At 46.6% G+C, this 19424-nt stretch overlaps 1 pseudogene; it reads right to left on the bottom strand.

The window, feature by feature from the left end:
* Nucleotides 1–1705: 1705 nt before the first annotated feature.
* On the bottom strand, nt 1706–12440 carry LOC118664097 (annotated as a pseudogene).
* Between the last annotated feature and the right edge of the window lie 6984 nt (nt 12441–19424).

Here is a 19424-nt window from a genome sequence, read left to right on the forward strand (position 1 = left end):
TCATTGTGGCTTGAACATAAGGTGCATGTGGGAAAGTGTCAAACAATGTGGCCAGGCCCTGACCGGTTTGGCTCAGTGGATAGCGTGTCGGACTGTGGACTGAAGGGTCCCAGGTTCGATTCCAGTCAAGGGCATGTACCTCGGTGGCGGGCACATCCCCAGTAGGGGGTGTGCAGGAAGCAGCTGATTGATGTTTCTCTCTCATTGTTGTTTCTAGCTCTCTATCCCTCTCCCTTCCTCTCTGTAAAAAAAAAAAATCAATAAAACATATTGAAAAAAGAAAAAAGGATGTGGCCAGATTATTAAGGAATTTGAATTTTATCCTAGAAAGGCAGGGAAAAAACTGAAAGATTTCAAAGAGGGATTGATGATGGAATTTGTGCCACATCACCGTGGCCGCTAAGCGTAAGAAAGCAGGCTGATGGTAAGACCAGAGGCAGAAAAGGCAGGCAGGATATGTCTGACCACTCCCGTATGCAGCGGTCCCAATGCTGGGTGCAGGGGCCTGAAGACGTAGGGATGAAGACGGCTTTCAGAGATACTTAGCAGCTGGAATGACTTTTGGTGTCCATTTAGATGTGGGACTTTTCTCAGGTTGCCAGCTGGGGTCGATCAAGCAGTTGGTGATATCACCAACTACAAAAAGGACAACAGGAAGATGTTTTCCTTGGGGAATGATGAGTTAGGTTTTGAAACAGTTGAGTTTGAGGTGCCTGTGAGGTCTGCAAGTGGAACTGTCTAATGGGCACCTGTATAGATTGGACTGGCGCCCAGAAGAAAAGGCTTAAAATATAGATCTGGGACTTGGAAACAGAGATATGGTAGTTGAAACTCTTACCAGTGTTGGGGTTCTTGGGTTCCCCAATAGAGAAATCAAGAGGGCCCTAGCTAGTTTGGCTCAGTGGGTAGAGCGTCAGCCTGAGGACTGAAGGGTCCCAGGTTTGATTCTGGCCAAGGGCATATGCCCAGGTTACGGGCTCGATCCCCAGTAGGGGGTGTGCAGGAGGCAGCCAATCAATGATTCTCTCTCATCATTGATGTTTCTATCTCTCTCCCTCTCCCTTCCTCTCTGAAATCAATAAAGATGTATTTAAAAAAAAAAAAAGAAATCAAGAGGAACCCCCAGAGAATTTTCCAGATAGATTTTATTGAGCTATACTCGAGCACCAGGGAGGCAGCACAGAGGGATGAAAGGTCCTCCGAACTGGCTCCTGGGCTGGCTTTGCTTGGCTGCTTTTATAAGCTGGGATGAAGCAGGCTTGCACAAAACAAGCAGGCTTGTGAAGGGTTCAGGGAGTGGAATTTTCTATGTCAGGGTGGGGTTACTTCCTCCTTCTGTCAGGTTGCTTGGCAACTAAATGCATACTGGTGCTGTTGGGGCAAGATGGCAGTGTTGCTTATTATCGAAAACCCAGGAAAGTCTAACAGGGGCTAAATCTTGACCAACTGTGCATGCAAAACTGTGGTTTCCACATCTACTGGCCACCTGGTCTTAACTTGGCTTCCTGGCCACCCAGTATTTTTCCATTCCCTGACCCACGTCCCTATACTGTCTCAAAACCATGGGCATGAATAAGGCCACAGAGAAAGAGTGTGTGTAGTACACAGAACCAGTAGAAACCCAGGTCTATTGGGTGGGCTAACAAAAAGGAGCCAATGAAGGGACAAGAAATGGGGCAAGAGGGAAACCAAAGGAGAGAGAGTTTCAGACAGAGGAGCTGTCAGCAATGTCAAATGTAACAGGGAGGTTGAGAAGCAGAAGGACTGAAGAGTGTTCCTCATAGTCCTGGGGAGTCACAGAAGGTCTCAGCAAGAGAAGTTGCTGGGAAAGGTGGTCGGAAGTCAGAATGTACTTGGCTGAGGGGAAATGGAGAGGGCAAGGGAAGAAAGTGGAGTCAACTCTTTGAGAAGCTCAGCTGTAAAGGGGGAGAGAAGGACTTTAGCTGGAGCCCCAACATATGGTTAAGACTTTTCATTTTTAAGCTATGTTTTGATTATTATAAAAATAATAGCCTGACTGGCATGGCTCAATAGTTGAGTGTCGACCTATGAACCAGGAGGTCATGGTTCGATTCCCAGTCAGGGCACATGCCTAGGTTGCGGGCTCAATCCCCAGTAGAGATTGTGCAGGAGGCAGCTGATTAATGATTCTCTCTCATCATTGATGTTTCTATCTCTCCCTCTCCCTTCCTCTCTGAACTCAATAAAAACACATTTTAAAAAATAATAAATGCAAGGTAAAAATTTTCAAGAATGGAAGAATATAAAATAAAAAGTTTATCACCGGAAAATCTGTTATCTAATGTTTCAGAAGATAAACAAGCACATATATAGACATATATAAAATATCTGTCCATATATAGACACACATAACATAGACATATATGTTATGTGTGTCTATATATAGATGTAGGCACACATGTTTTCTTTACTCAATGTGATGGTACCTGGCCCTCCCATCTTTTTTCACTTAAATCATGTCCTGGAAGGCTTTCCATGTCTTTCTGACCTTGTCTCTTGCCTCTCTCTCTCCCCTTCATTGTGTTCTACTGCTTGGAGCTCCTTTCAGTTCCTGGAACACACCAGGCACGTGCACCCCTTAAGGCTTTTGCACTTGCTGTTTCCTCTGCCTGGAAAGTTCTTGCCACCCCCACCCCCCGTCCCCTGCCATGTCCTCTTGGCTTCTCTCTCCCTTCAGATCTCTACTTAAATGGTCGCCTCCTCTGAGAGGCTGCCCTGTGGTTCATGAGGCCTTACCTTGCTCCATTCTCCTCCACAGCCCGATCATCCTCCACCTGCTGACCTGCTCCATGAGGGAAGGACTCTGCTTCTCTGCGCCACATCAGAGCCTAGGACAGCACCGGGCCCTCACAGTATTCAGGCCTCTAGAGCTGGCACAGAATCAGGCCTCTAGAGCTGGCACAGAATCAGGCCTCTAGAGCTGGCACAGAATCAGGCCTCTAGAGCTGGCACAGAATCAGGCCTCTAGAGCTGGCACAGAATCAGGCCTCTAGAGCTGGCACAGAATCAGGCCTCTAGAGCTGGCACAGAATCAGGCCTCTAGAGCTGGCACAGAATCAGGCCTCTAGAGCTGGCACACTTAGTGTAGTATTATGATCAACAACATGGTGAGTAAGAGTACAAGCTCATGCCCTGACGGTTTAGCTCAGTGGATAGAGCGTCGGCCTGCGGACTGAGGGGTACCAGGTTCCATTCTGGTCAAGGGAATGTACCTTGGTTGTGGGCACATCCCCAGTAGGGAGTGTGCAGAAGGCAGCTGATTGATGTTTCTCTCTCATCGATGTTTCTAACTCTCTATCCTTCTCCCTTCCTTTCTGTAAAAAATCAATAAAATATATTTTTTTAAAAAAGAGTACAAGCTCAGCCTGGCCAGTGTGGCTCGGTGGATAGAGTGTTGGCCTGCTGACTGAAGGGTCCTGGGTTCAATTCCAGTCAAGACACATGCCCAGGTTGTGGGCTCCATCCCCAGTGTGGGGTATGCAGGAGGCAGCTGATAAATGATTCTCTTTCATCATTGATGTTTCTATCTCTCCCTCTCCCTTCCTCTTTGAAATTAATAATAAAAATTACACACACACACACACACACACACACACACACACACACACACACACACACACATATACTAGAGGCCTGGTGCACAAAATTTGTGCATGGGGGAGGATGTCCCGCACCCTCTCTAATCTAGGACCCCACTCGGGATGTCTGACTGCCGGTTTAGGGATCAGGCCTAAACCGGCAGTCAGACATCCCTCTCACAATCCAGGACCACTGGCTCCTAACCACTCACCTGCCTGCCTGCCTAATGCCCCCAACAGCCCTCCCCTGCTGGCCTGGTCGCCCCTAATCCCCTGCCAGCCTGATCTTGCCCCTAGCTGTTCTCCCCTGCCAGCCTAATCGCTCCTAACTGCCTCTGCCTTGGCCTCCACCGCCATGGCTTTGTCCGGAAGGAAGTCAGATGTCCAGAAGATGGCCGGTTGACCCGGTCTAATTAGCATATTACCTTTTCATTAGTATAGATAAACAAAGAGTGCGAGCTCAAACTGCTTGGGTTCTAGTCTTTATTTCTCTGTAGGTGTGTTTACTGGGGTACGTGAATCGTTTTCTCTCTGTAAAACAGGGTCATACTAGGGCCTAACTCCCTAGGTTGCTGTGAGGTTTGTGTGATGTGTGGACATATGGAACATGGTTAACTGTAACAAGTGCTCTTTGCCACCGTATTAGCAGTATTCTAGAAAAGCGTCCTCCAACATGAGTGATGCCACCCTCCCAGGTCCTCTTCCCTCCTTTGATTACTTCTCGGCCTCCTTTCCCTGCCCTTCACCCCATAACCCTGGTTGCCTTCTCCTAGAGCAGTGGTCGGCAAACTGCGGCTCGCGAGCCACATGCGGCTCTTTGGCCCCTTGAGTGTGGCCACGAAGTTTCAATCGCACTGTCCGTGCGCCCCCACACGTGGCATTTTGTGGAAGAGCCACACTCAAGGGGCCGCAGTTTGCTGACCACTGTCCTAGAGTGAACTCTTGGTTTTCACTGCCCCTGGGCTAAAGAGGCCGCAACTGCTGCCCCAAAAAGCACCACCCCTGGGGCCCCGGACTCTCACATCCTTGTCAGGTTATCTGACGCCCTGAATGGTGGCTAGGCTTCCTCGAGGGCAAGGAGAGTTTCTTGTTCACCGTTATCTCTGCTTCTTAGGGATCATGCTCTTGGTAGTTACACTTTGTAGGTGCTCACAGTCTGGCGAAGGGAAGCAGGCAGTGCGTGCGTTGCTGTAATAAGGCAGCTGGTGGCAAGTGCTCTGTCAGTAGGATAAAGACAGCAGGGAGCTGGGAAAGGCTGAGTGCGTATTTCCCTGCAGGGTGGGGGTGTCCGGCCCGGGACGTATAAGGCCCAAGAAATCATTGGGGGTGACTTAATTACTAGTAAATGCTTGACCAAATGTAGCAGGCAAATTTTTTTAATATCTATTTTTATTGATTTCAGAGAGGAAGAGAGAGGGAGAGAGGGATGGAAACATTAATGATGACAGAGAATCATTGATCAGCTGCCTTCTGCACGCCCCCTCTTGGGGATCAAACCCACAACCTGGGCATGAGCTCGGACGGGGAATTGAACGGTAACCTCCTGGTTCATGGGTTGACGCTCAATCACTGAGTCACACAGGCTGGGCTTTATTCTTCTTAAGCAATCTCATCTAATACTCAAGGTCCCAGTCACCCTCTATGTGCTTGTGACTTCCATATTTACGTCTCTGGCACTAACCACTCTTTTTAATTTTAGACACATAAAATCAATACTCTGCTGGGCATCCTCACTTGTATATCTTTAAACTGAATTCCTCTTTTTTTTAAAAAAAATTTTTTTTATTGATTTCAGAGAGGAAGGGAGAGGGAGAGAGAGAGAAACATCAATGATGAGAGAGAATCATTAATTGGCTGCCTCCTGCATGCCCCACATTGGGGATTGTGTCCGCAACCTGGGCATGTATCCTTGACTGGAATCAAACCTGGGACCCTTCAGTCCACAGTCAAACGCTCTATCCACTGAGCCAAACTAGTTAGGGCACCCGATTATATTTTTGCATTGATTTTTAGAGATAGTGGAGGGGAGGGGGAGAGACACAGAGAGAGAAACATCGATGTGAGATACACATCGATTGGTTGCCTTCTGCCTGTGCTCTGACCAGGGCTAGGATAGAGCCTGCAACCTCGAATTACGTGCCCTTGACCTGAACTGGATCTGAGACCTTTCAGTCTGCAGGTCGATGCACTATCCACTGAGCCAAACCAGCCAGGGCTAAAAGCTACATTTATTAATGTCTCTCATTTGTGAAGTTATATGAGCTCCTGATATCAAGTTTAAGAACTGAGAACTTGAGTGGGGAAAGGCTAGAGGGTAAAGGATGCTCAAATATGTAGCAGCAAAAGGAGCCTAGATGTGAGTAGTAAGCACACACAGCATAGAGATATTGTATTCTACAGTTGTACACCTGAAATTTATATAATGTTATTATCCAATGTCACCCCCAATAAATTTTTTGTTGCTGTTGTTAATCCTCACCCAAATATATTTTTCCCATTGATCTTTAGACAGAGTGGAAGGGAGGGGAAGAGACAGAGAGAAACATCAATGTGAGAGACACATCGATTGGTTGCCTCCCGCACGCACACCAGGGATTGAGCCCGCAACCAAGGTACATGCCCTTGACTGGAATTGAACCTGGGACCCTTCAGTCGGCAGGCCGATGCCCCAACCACTGAGCCAAACCGGCTAGGGCACCACTAGTATATTTAATTTTTAAAAATTGAGAATTCCTTTTGAAACATTATAGATAGAGACTGGGTAGTTAAATGGTCACCGATTAAGGTGCCTTTTAAGATGTTTAGGATTAGGCGTCAGCCTCTCCTCTTTAGCCTTATGCTCTCTCCATTCTGAGCCATCTCTGTTAGCATCTAACCAATCCTATTGCTTAAAAACAAGGAGATATCAGGGTTCTGATGTAGCTTATACCTTAGGAACCGCTTGGTTCTGCTAAAGTTGAAATGTTGTGTCTTACAGGTGGGTTAGAGCTCAGTTTCTGAATAAAAGCGTAAAAAACAAACTGTCTCCCCCCCCCCATCCCTCACAGTGCAGTGCCACCCTAAACAGCTGAGATTAGAGAACCTAGTTAGGGAGGAAATGGGAATAAGTCCCACAGGCCAGTCCTCCACCTGACTCACTGGTTTTATTTCATTTCATTTTGCACTGAAAAGTGAGGAAAGTAACATTTTTTAAAATCCTCACCTGAGGACATGCCTAGAGAGAGGGGAAGATAGAGAGAGAGAGAGAGAGAGAGAGAGAGAGAGAGAGAGAGAGAGAGAGATATCAGTTACCTCCCGCATGCATCTAGACCAGGGATCAAACCCTGCAACCCAGTATGTGCCCTGACTGAGAATCGAACCCACAACCTTTTGGTGCGCAGGACACTGCTCAATCAGCTGGGCCACTCTGGCTGGGCTACATCTATACTAATAAAAGAGTAATATGCTAATTAGACTGGATGTCTTCCAGATGTCCATCCAGACAAAGCCACCGTGGCTGCCAAGGCCAAGGGCCGGCAGCAGGGAGAGGGAGAAGAGCTGCCCGCCCCGTGCATGAGTTTCATGCACCAGGCCTCTAGTATTGTGTTAAAAGAGAAAAATACTGGGCTTTGTTGCTGATCTGTGCTCTTGAGACTGCTGCACATAACGTTGCAAGGTTATCCATGTTTGTAGGCAGCTTTCTTCTGGAATGGGTGGATGGGGGTCGGATGGTGATGGTAAAGCCGACAAACTCAAGAGTCCCAAACCCAGGGCCACTGGGCATCAGTTTTTACCTTCAGTGCAGTGCGGGTGAAATTTGGAGACTTGCGTAAGGTGGAAATTAGTACCCTAATATAGTAGTAACATAGGTATCATATAATAATGCATATTTCTACTAGCACATTCAAGACAGATGAAACCATAACAGGGTTCAAGTAATGATCAAAATATCACTCCTGCCCATCTGGTGTGGCTCAGTGGTTGAGTGTCGACCTATGAACCAGGAGGTCATGGTTCAATCCTGGTCAGGGCACATGCTCAGGTTGTGGGCTTCATCCCAGTAGGAGACATGCAGGAGGCAGCTGATCAATGATCCTCTGTCATTATTATTATTTTTTTTTTAGCAGAGAAGTAATATGATCTTAGTTATATTTTAAAAAAATCTTTATTGTTACCCTAGCCCAGTGGTTGGCAAACTGCGGCTCGCGAGCCACATGCGGCTCTTTGGCCCCTTGAGTGTGGCCACAAAGTTTCAATCGCACTGTCCGTGCGCGCCCGCACGTGGTATTTTGTGGAAGAGACACACGCAATGGGCCGCAGTTTGCCCACCACTGCCCTAGCCAATTGGGCTCAGTGGATAGAGTGTTAAGTCAGCAAACTGAAGAGTCCCAGGTTCGATTCCGGTCAAGGGCACATACCTTGGTTGCAGGCTTCTCTCATATCAATGTTTCTCTATCTCTGTCTCTCTCTTTTCTCTTGCATTCTGTCTAAAAATCAATGGAAAAATATCCTCGGTTAACAACAACAACAACAACAAAAAGAACAACAGAATCTTTATTGTTGAAAGTATTGCATATGTCTCCTTTTTTCCCACATTGACCCCGTCTAACCCACCCCTGCCCCCAGAGGGAAGATGGGGAAGGGTTGGTGGGTGGGAAGTGATCAACCAAAGAACTTGTAAGCATCTATGAGGTTCTGCATTCTGTTCTATGCTTTTATGTCTCCGGATCTATTTTATTCATCAGTTTATTTTGTTCATTAGATTCCACATATGAGTGAGATCATGTGATATTTGTCTTTCTCCAACTGGCTTATTTTCCTTCCTTCATTTTGAAGTCTGTTTTGTCAGATATGAGTATTGCTACCCCAGCTTTTTTTTCCTTTCTATTTGCATGGAATTTTTTCCCCCATCTCTTCACTTTCATCCTGTGTGTGTCTTTTGTTCTGAGGTGGGTCTCTGGTAGACAGAATATAGTTGGGTCATGTTTTTGTATCCATTCAGCCACTTTATGTCTTTGGACCAATAATAACCTATGTTTACATTTAAGTTTATTATTGACTAGAGGCCGGTGCATGGATTTGTGCGTGAGTGGGGCCTCTCAGCCTGGCCTGCGCCCTCTCGCAATCTGGGAGCCCTCGGGGGTGTCGGACTGTCAGGCTTTGGCCCAATCAGGGCCTGTGGGGATCGGGCCGAAACCCAACAGTATAACATCCCTCCCGGGGATGTAGCAGTCTGAAGCAGCAGGTGGCTGGGGAGGAGCCACAGCGGGACCGGGAGCAGCTCCATTGCTGCTCATCCTGTCCCACTGCACCTGCCGTCACTTGTTGCTTGGTAGTGCTGTCATGGAGGCTGGAGAGGCTCCCGCCATCGCAGCTGTGCTCTCCAGCTGTGAGACCAGCTTCTGGCTGAGCAGTGCTCCCACTGTGGGAGTGCACTGACCACCAGGGGACAGCTTCTGCATTGAGCGTCTGCCCCCTGGTGGTCAGTGCGTGTCATAGCGACCGGTTGACCAGTCGTTCTGGTCATTCAGTCATAATGGTCGCTTAGGCTTATATATATATATATATATATATATATATATATATATAGAGAGAGAGAGAGAGAGAGAGAGAGAGAGAGAGAGAGAGAGAGAGATTGATTAGGGGCCCAGTGCATGAATTTGTGTACCTTGAAAGGAACTGTGGGCCATGAGGCTGCGGTGGGCACAGGGGCAGGTCTTGGCCCATACTCTGTGCCCCCGCCTGGCCTCTCCTGCTGTGGCCCCCAGTCCCTTGTCGGCCAGCAGCCCCACTCCCACTGCCACCGCTCCCACACACTGACAGCGCCGGCCCCACTTGCACCCGCTGATGGTGCAGAGCGATTGGGGCTGGCGCCAGCAGTGGGTGCGAGCAGCAGCTGCTGCCCTGATAGCCCCTCAGGAGAAGGGGGAGGTGGAAAAGCCCTCAGGGGCAATTGGGGCTGGCAGCCGCCGCTCGCATCCACTGAGAATACTGAGCATTTGGGGCTGGCGCCGGGTGCCAGCAGTGAGTGTGAGTGGTGGCTCTGGTGCCCCACCTTGGTCTGGCACCCCTACTCACCTGCTCCACCATCCCGATGTGGGACACCCTTTGCACTCTGCCACCTGCTGCTGATGGCCACCATGTTCTGCGTGCACCCCCTGGTGGTCAGCGCACATTATAGTGACCGGTTGTTCTGTTGTTCTGCCGTTTGGTCTACTTGCATATTAGGGTTTTATATATATAGATAGGTATTTATTGCCATGTAAAAAATATTTTTTTTTTATTGATTTCAGGGAAAAAGAGAAAGCGAGAGAGAGACAGAGAGAGAGAAACATTAATGACTAGAGAGAATCATTGATCAGCTATCTCCTACACAGCAACCTGGGCATGTGCCCTAACCAGGAATTGAACCATGACCTTCTGGTTCCTAAGTTGACACTCAACCACTGAGCCACTCCTGCTGGGCTTTATTGCCATTTTAATTCTGTATACCTATGTTTTACTATTTCTTCTTTTCATTGCAGCAGTCCCTTTAGCATTTCTTGTAGTGCTAGTTTTGTGATGATAAACTCCTTTAGCCTTTTATTATTTGGGAAGCCCTTTATTTCACCATCTATTTTGAATGATAGCCTTGCCTGATATAGTAATCTTGGTTTCAGATCTTTGCTTTTCATTACCTTGAATAATTCATGCCATTCCCTTCTGGCCTGTAGAGTTTCTGATGAGAAATTAGCTAACAGCCTTATGGGAGCTCCTTTGTAGGTAACAGTTTGCTTTTCTCTTGCTGCCTGTAAGATTCTCTCTGTCTTTAATTTTTGTCAATTTAATTATGATGTGTCTGGGTGTGGGCCTGTTTGGGTTCTTCTTGCTTGGGACTTTCTGTGCTTTCTGAACTTGTGTAACTTTTTCCTTCACCAGGTTTGGGAAGTTTTCTGCCATTATTTCTTCAAACACATTCTCTATCCTTTGTCAGTTTCTTCTCCTTTTGGCACTCCAATTATACAAATATTGTTACATTTCATGTTGTCCCACAGCTCCCTTAAGCTGTCTTGTTTTTTAATTGTTTTTTTTCTTTTCTTTTTGGCTCTCTGATTGAGTGATTCTTTCAACCTTGTCTTCTAATTCACTGATCTGATCCTCAGCTTCCCCTAATCTGCTGTATATTCCTTCCAATGTGTTCTTTATTAGTGCTATGTCATTCTTCATAATTACTATATTTTGTCTCATGCTATTGAGCATCTTTGCCATCATTATTCTAAATTCTATGTTTGACTCATTTCTCTCCATTTCATTTAGTTCTTCTTCTGGAGAATTCTCTTGTTCTTTCATTTGGGGGTTGCTCTTTTGTCTCCCCATTTTGGCTGCCTGTTTGGGTTTGTGACTATGTATTAGGTAAATCTGCTACACCTCTCAATCTCTAGTGCAGGAGGGTGTCAAATGTTGTTTCTAACTAATTAGAACAGGCAAAGACTCAAAGCCTCCAGAGACCCGCCTCTGCCTGCAGACTCATTGATTTCAGTCTTTTTTTTTTTAAAAAAAAATACGTTTCTTGATTGATATCAGAGAGAAAGTGAGAGAGGGGGGAGAGATAGAAGCATCAATGATGAGAATCATTGATTGGCTGCCTCCAGCAGGTCCCCCACTGGGGATGGAGCCCACAACCCAGGCATGTGCCCGTGACCGGAATCGAACCTGGGACCCCCCAGTCCACAGGCCAACGCTCTATCCACTGAGCCAAAAAAACCAGGGCAGTCTTTTTTTTTAAAATATACTTTATTGTTGAAAGTATTACATATGTCTCCCTATTACCTCCATTGACCCCCTCCAGCCTGCCTCCACCTCACCCCAGGTCCTCACTGCCTCATTGTCTGTGTCCATGGGCCATGCATATACGCATACAAGGTCTTTTGTTGATTAGCTCCCACCCACCCACCCTCCCCTGCCTTCCCTCTGAGATTCCACACTCTTCTATGCTTCCATGTCTCTGGATCCACTTCATTCACCGGCTTATTTTGTTACTTAGATTCCACATATGAATGAATCATGTGATACTTGTCTTTCTCTGACTGTCTTATTTCACTTAGCATGATACTCTACAGGTCCCTCTATGCTGTATCAAATGGTAAGAGATCCTTCTTTTTTACTGCTGCATAGTATTCCATGAGATAAATGTACCACAGCTTTTTATTTTTTTGCTGCCAGTGTGAACTTCGGCCTGGAGGTGGGCTATATCTCCCAGCTGGAAGGTGGGGGACCTCTTCTTAGAACTCCAGTTATCCTCCATCAGGTACAGGGAGAAAACCAGCTTCTCCTCCGAAACACTGTGGTCCTGAAGGGCACCCAGGTGGGCAGGATGGCATGGCTGCTCACATTGCCCTGCCTGGGGAAGCGGCATTCTATGGGCACCTCCACGCGGTTAGTCCTCACGATGGACAGATTTCCAACAGGGCGGGGGTTGCGGAGCAGGAAGGTGCTGTACACAAAGGCATCCTCTGTCACCTGCAGGCTGTTGCCACACTCATGTAGCCCAACCTCAAACCTGACCACATCATCAGTGTCCATAGAGACCAGGGGCTCACAGTCCTCGGGGCCCAGGATGAGGTCTGCAGGCCTGATGAGCTTCCCGGTGCCAAAAAGGTCTTTGCTGACAGCGACCACAAGCTGGGCCTCCAGACACTTCACCACAATGCGGGGGGTCCCTCTCTGCCATATGGACTGGGAGTAGCACAGCTCCATGCCTCCCCAGAGCAGAAAGCAGATGAAGAGCCCATAGCTCAGCGCCATTACACCTACAGACACTCCCTCTACAACTCACCACAGCTTTTTTATCCACTCATGTGCTGATGGGCACTTGGGCTCTTTCCAGATCTTAGCTATTGTAAATTGTGCTGCTATGAACATAGGGATACAATCATTCTTTCTGATTGGTGTTTTGGGTTTCTTAGAATATATTCCTAGAAGTGTCATCACTGGGTCAAATGGCAGTTCCATATTTAATTTTTTTTAGGAAACTCCATACTGTTTTCCATAATGGCTGCACCAGTCTGCATTCCCACCAGCAGTGTACTAGGGTTCCCTTTTCTCAATATCCTCACCAGCACTTATTTGTTGAGTTTTTGATGGTAGCCATTCTGATAGGTGTGAGGTATTAGCTCATTGTTGTTTTAATTGACATCTCTCTGATGATCAGGGACTTTGAGTATTTTTTCATGTCTCTTGGCCTTCTGTATGTCCTCTTTGGAGAAGTGTCTATTTAGGTCCTGTGCCCATTTTTGTTTTTTAAAGTTGTGAACTAGGATTATTTTTATTTCTTTATGGTACCAATGTCCCTACTGAATAGAGAATGTTTCTTGAACAAATAAATTATTTATTTATTTTTTTACATTCCACCTATTTCTTTTATTTTTTGTTTTGTTTTTAAATTAAATCTTTATTGTTCATATTATTACAGTTGTTCTTCTCCCCCCACCCCATAACTCCCCTCCACCCGGTTCCCATCCCACCCACTGCCCTTACCCACCCCCCCACTGTCCTCATCCATAGGAGTACGATTTTTGTCCAGTCTCTTTCCGCACCCCCCAAACCCTTTTCCCCCCTGAGAATAGTCAGTCCACTCCCATTCTATGCCCCTGATTCTATTCTATTCACCAGTTTATTCTGTTCATCAGATTATTTATTCACTTGATTTTTAGATTCACTTGTTGATAGATGTGTATTTGTTGTTCATAATTTGTATCTTTACCTTTTTCTTCTTCTTCCTCTTCTTAAAGGATACCTTTCAGCATTTCATATAATATTAGTTTGGTGGTGATGAACTCCTTTAGTTTTTTCTTATCTGTGAAGCTCTTTATCTGACCTTCAATTCTGAATGATAGCTTTGCTGGGTAGAGTAATCTTGGTTGTAGGTTCTTGCTATTCATCACATTGAATATTTCTTGCCACTCCCTTCTGGCCTGCATATTTTCTGTTGAGAAATCAGCTGACAATCTTATGGGTACTCCCTTGTAGGTAACTGACTTTTTTTCTCTTACTGCTTTTAAGATTCTCTCTTTGTCTTTTGCTCTTGGCATTTTAATTATGATGTGTCTTGGTGTGGTCCTCTTTGGATTCCTTTTGTTTGGGGTTCTCTGCACTTCCTGGACTTGTAAGTCTATTTCTTTCACCAGGTAGGGGAAGTTTTCTGTTATTATTTCTTCAAATAGGTTTTCTTTTTTTTTTCCTTTCTTTTTTTATTTCTTAAAATATTATAAAGAGTATTACACATGTCTCCTTCCCCCCCCCTTGACATTCCCCCAACCTCCCCCACCCCCCAGTGTCTTGTGTCCATTGGTTATTCTCATATGCATGCATACAAGTCCTTCGGTTGATCTCCTACCCCCACCCCTCCCCAGGCTTCCCACAGTAGTTTGACAGTCTGCTCAATACTGCTCTGCCTCTGTATCCATTTTTATTCATCAGTCTATAATGGTCCTTATTTTCCATAAATGAGTGAGTGAGTTCATGTGGTATTTTTCTCAGCTTTCCAGGGGCTGTCTCAGGCTCACAGGGGCCATCTCAGCTCACAGAGGCCGTCACAGCCTCACAGGGGCCGTCACAACCTCACAGGGGACGTCTCAAGCTCACTGGGGCCGTTTCAACCTCACCAAGGCAGATTCGACCTCACCAGGGCGGTCTCGACCTCACCGGGGCTGATTCAACCTCACCGGGGCCGTCTCAACCTCCCCAGGGCCGTCCCAGCCTCACCAGTACCGTCTCAGCCTCACAGGGGCCATCTCAACCTCACATGAGCCATCTCAACCTCACCGGGGCCATTGCAACCTCACCGGGGCTGTCTCAACCTCGCCAGGGCTGATTCAACCTCGCCGGGGCCGTCTCAACCCCACCGGGGCCATCTCAGCCTCACCAGGGATGTCCCAGCCACACCAGGGTCGTCCAAGCCTCTCCGGGGCCGTCCCGACCTCACTGGGGCCGTCTCGACCTCACCGGGGCCGATTCAACCTCACCGGGGCCGATTCAACCTCACCGGGGCCATCTCAGCCTCACTGGGGCCGTCTCAGCATCGCCGGGGCCATCTCAGCATTGCTGGGGTCGTCTCAGCCTCACCAGGGCCGTCTCAGCCTCGCCAGGGCCGATTCAACCTCACCGGGGCCGATTCAACCTCACCGGGGCCGTCCCAGCCTCATGGGGGCCGCCTCAGCCTCACAGCGGCCGCCTCAGCAACACGAAGTTTGGCATTCTGTCCTTTGTTGGGCGGCTCCTAACTGGACAAAATCTCCAGGCGTTACTGGTGGCTGAATATCTGTTATGCTTTCTTGGATTTCATTTTCTACCAAGTGCACAGACTGCCTGTCTGCCGTCTTCCAGCGTCCCATGTGAGACTGGTTCTAGTGGACCTGCCTGTGTGTTTGCTGTTGCAGTGGTTCCACGTCACCGGCCTAGCCGGGTCCGGCTCTGGCTTCCTCCGAACCTGATTCTGCTTCTTGAGTGTGTCCCTTATGTATGCAAGGAGTTGAAATCTGCATTCTGTTGTGCTGGGCTGCAAAAGTGCCGGTGATTCCTTTGGGTGGAGATGTAAATTGAGTAGGGCAGGGTCCCCGGGAATCACCAGGGAAGAGCAAGGGGCAATGGCGTCTCCACGACTCCTCGCCTCTCAGCGACTCAGCATCTCGCATCCCCGAGTGCTAGCTAGCAGCTCCATGAGACAGCCACTCTCACTCTCTGGCCCATTGCAGGGCTGTCCTGCCCCTCCCTGTAGGGGTCTGGGACCTCAGGATCCTGCCCCAAACAAGCTCAGTGGATTTGAGAGTCTGCATCCCCTTCCGATTGAAAAAAACCGTGCATCCAGTTGCAGCTCGCTTGGCGCACAACTCCACACCTCTGTTCTTGGCGAATCACCAGGGTGGGGCATAGGGCAATGGCATCTCCATGACTCCTCACCTCTCCGTGACTCCATGTCCCCGCGTCCCTGAGCACCGGTGGGCAGCTCCGCGAGACAGCCACTCTCGCTCTCCGGCCCGTTGCAAGGCCATCCCGCCTCTCCCCAAAGGGGTCTGGGACCTCAGAATCCTGCTAAACAAACTAGCTCAGTGGACTCGAGAGACTGCGGCCCCTTCTGATTGAAAAAAACCGCACATCCAGTTGCAGCCCGCCTGACACGTGACTCCATACCTCCGTTCTTGGAGCCTCTGCACAACCTACTCAGTCTCAATGCTCTTCTTTCTTTCCTTCCAGTTGTAGAGCTTCCACTGGGCCAGCTTTCCCATGGTTCTGAATGACAACTGTTTGTTTTATAGTTGGTAGTCTCGATGTTGTTGTGGGAGGCAGCACACACAGGTCTGTACCTTATACCACCATCTTGGTTCTCTCTCCAAATAGATTTTCAATATCTTGCTCTCTCTCTTCTTCTGGCACCCCCATAATTTGGATGTTGGTACGTTTGAAGTTGTCCCAGAGGCTCCTTACACTATCTTCATATTTTCGGATTCTTTTTTCTTTTTGTTTTTCCAGTTGGGTGGTTTTTGCTTCTTCGTATTTCAAATCTTTGACTTGATTCTTGCGATCTTCTAGTCTGCTGTTAGAAGTCTGTATAATATTCTCTATTTCAGTCAGTGTATGCTTAATTTCTAGTTGGTCCTTTTTTATAACCTCGAGGGTCTCACTAGATTTATTGAGGGTCTCATTAAGTTTATCGGCGGTTTCTAGAGAATTCTTGAAAAACCTTAAAAGTGTGGTTTTGAACTCTATATCCAGTAGTTTGCTTTCCTCCATTTCTGTCATTTGTGACCTGTATCTTTGTCTCCGCATTTTGGCTGCGTCCCTGTGTTGATAGAGTGGCTTTGTGTGCTAGGGTCCTATAGGGCCCAGTGGCTCAGCCTCCCCAATTACCTGAGGTAGACACTCTTCCTGGACCCTTTTGTGGGCTTTGTGCACAGTCTTGTAGTTAAGCCTTGATTGTTGTAAGTTTCACTGGGAGGAATTGACCTCCAGGCCGATTGGCTGTGAGAATCAGCTGTGTCTGCAGTGGGAGAACTTCTGTGCGGGAGACACCCTTCTGGGGCAAGACTTGCTTCAGTGGTGCTTTGGTGCTCACTGAGTCTGCCCCCTGAGTGTGTCCCTTATGGATCTGAGGAGTTGTAATCTGGATGGTCCCACTCTGACCACTGGGTACACTGGCTCTTGGATCTCTAAGGAGGTGCTAATTTAGCTTCTGCCTGAGGCTACCCAGCAGGAGCCCAGCTATGAAGCAATGCAAGCTGCTGTGGGGCCTTGGGTCTTCTTTTGGAAGTTCTGTGTTTCTTTGACCTAGGTGCAGTTTGTTAGGTAATTTTCAGATTGCAAAGGGCCAGGCCTTTCATATGCAAAAGCCTCTGAGCACAGCTTGGGTGGGGCAGAGTCTCTGGGGATCAACAGGGTGGAGCAAGCAACTATGGCTGCTCCTCAGTCCTACCCTAAGAGGCCCCGCTTCTCAGTGTCCCCGTAATCGCTGCAAGTACCTCTGAGAGAAAGCCACCCTCACGTTCCAACCAATGCCAGACAGTCCAGTTTCTCCTCATATGAGTCTGGGTCCCCAGAGACTCATCCGGAACTGGAGTTCAGAGCAGTCGGGAGCTTGAGCCTCCCTCCCGATTGAAAAAGACAACTGTGTCTTCAGTTTCCAGCCCTTTCCACGTGCGCCGCATCCTCGGCTGCCAGCCCTTTCCACGTGCGCTGCATCCTCAGCTGCCAGCCCTTTCCGAGTGCCTCTCTGTACCTCTGCACTTTACTTTCACACCTCCTCTGAGTCTCAGTGTGCTTTTCTCTTTCCTTGTAGTTGTAGAATTTCCACTCAACCAGCCTTCCTGTGGTTCTGGAGGATGTCCGTTTTGTCTTTTAGTTGTATTTTTCCTTTGCCCATTTTTTAATTGGATTGCCTTCCTTTTGTTAAGTTGTATGAGTTCCTTATATATTTGGATATTAACCCTTTATCAGATGTATCATTGCCAAATATGTTCTCCCATACAGTGGGCTCCCTTTTGGTTTTGGTGATGGTTTTTTTGCTGTGCAGAAGCCTTTTATTTTGATGTAGTCTCATTTGTTTATTTTCTCCTTAGTTTTCTTTACCCTAGGAGATTATCCATAAACATATTGCCTGGAGAGATTTCTGAGTTTTTGCTACCTATAGTTTCTTGTAGGATTTTTATGGTTTCACTACTTACATTTAAGTCTTTTATGCATTTTGAGTTTATTCTTGTGTATGCTGTAAATTGGTGGTCTAGTTTCATTTTTTTGCATGTGTCTCCTCTAGTTTTCTCAACACCATTTATTGAAGAGACTCTCTTGACTCCATTGTATGCTCTGGCCTCCTTTGTCAAATATTAATTGATCATAATGTCTTGGGTTGATTTCTGGGGTCTGTGTTCTGTTCCATTATTCTATATGCCTGTTCTTGTGCCAGTACTAGGCTGTTTTGATTACAGTGGCCTTGTAATGTAAATTGAAATCTGTTTTGTGATTCCTCCATCTTTGTTCTTCTTTTTCAAGATTGCTGCAGCTATTTGGTGTCTTTTTTGGTTCCATATAAATTTTTGGAGTATTTCTTCTAGATCTGTGAAATATGTTGTTATTTTAATAGAGATTGTATTGAATTTGTAGATTGCCTTGGGTAGTATGGACATTTTAATGATGTTGATTCTACCAACCCATGAACATGGTATATTCTTCCACTTGTTTATATCTTCTATCTCTTTTTTCAACATCCTATAATTTTCCAAATACAGATCTTTTGCCTTCTTGGTTAAGTTTATTCCTAACTATTTGAATTTTTTTGTTGCAATGGTAAATGGAATTGTCTGTTTAGTTTCTTTTTCTGAAAATTAATATTGGTGTACAAAAAAGCCATTGATTGCTGGGTGTTGACTTTGTATCCTGCTACATTGCCAAATTCATTTATTAAATCTAGTATTTTTTTGGTGGAGTCTTTAGGGTTTTCTATGTATAATATCATGTCATCTGCAAACAATGAGAGATTTACTTCCTCCTTTCCAATCTGGAGGCCTTTTATTTTTTCTTCTTGCCTGATCACTGTGGCTAGAATTTCCTGTACTATGTTGAATAAGAGTGGTGAAAGTGCACATCCCTGTCTTGTCCTTGTTTTTAGGGGGAATGGTTTTAGTTTCTGCCCATTGAGTATGATGTTCGCTGTAGGTTTGTCATCCATGGCTTTTATCATGTTGAGATATGCTCCCTCTATTCCCACTTTGCTGAGAGTTTTTATCAAAATTGGGTGTGGGATTTTGTGAAATGCTTTTTCTGCATCTATTGACATGATCATGTGATTTTTTTTTTAAAATATATTTTATTGATTTTTTACAGAGAGGAAGGGAGAGAGATAGTTAGATACATCGATGAGAGAGAAACATCAATTAGCTGCCTCCTGCACATCTCCTACTGGGGATGTGCCCGCAACCCAGGTACATGCCCTTGACCGGAATCGAACCTGGGACCTTTCAGTCCGCAGGCTGACGCTCTATCCACTGAGCCAAACCGGTTTTGGCGATCATGTGATTTTTGACTTTCAGTTTGTTTATGTGATGTATCATGTTTATTGATTTGCGAATATTGTACCAGGCTTGCATCCCTGGAATGAATCCCACTTGGTCATGATGTATGATCTTTTTAATATATTGCTGGATCCGATTTGCTAAAGTTTTGTTGAGGATTTTAGCAGCTATGTTCATCAGGGATATTGGCCAATAATTTTCTTTCTTTGTAGTGTCTTTATCTGGTTCTGGAATTAGGATAATGCTGGCCTCATAAAAAGAGTTTGGAAGTTTTTCTTCTTCTTGGATTTTTTGGAATAGTTTGAGG

The sequence above is a fragment of the Myotis myotis genome, unplaced genomic scaffold (assembly GCF_014108235.1).
Source record: "Myotis myotis isolate mMyoMyo1 unplaced genomic scaffold, mMyoMyo1.p scaffold_m19_p_10, whole genome shotgun sequence".
NCBI lineage: Eukaryota > Metazoa > Chordata > Mammalia > Chiroptera > Vespertilionidae > Myotis > Myotis myotis.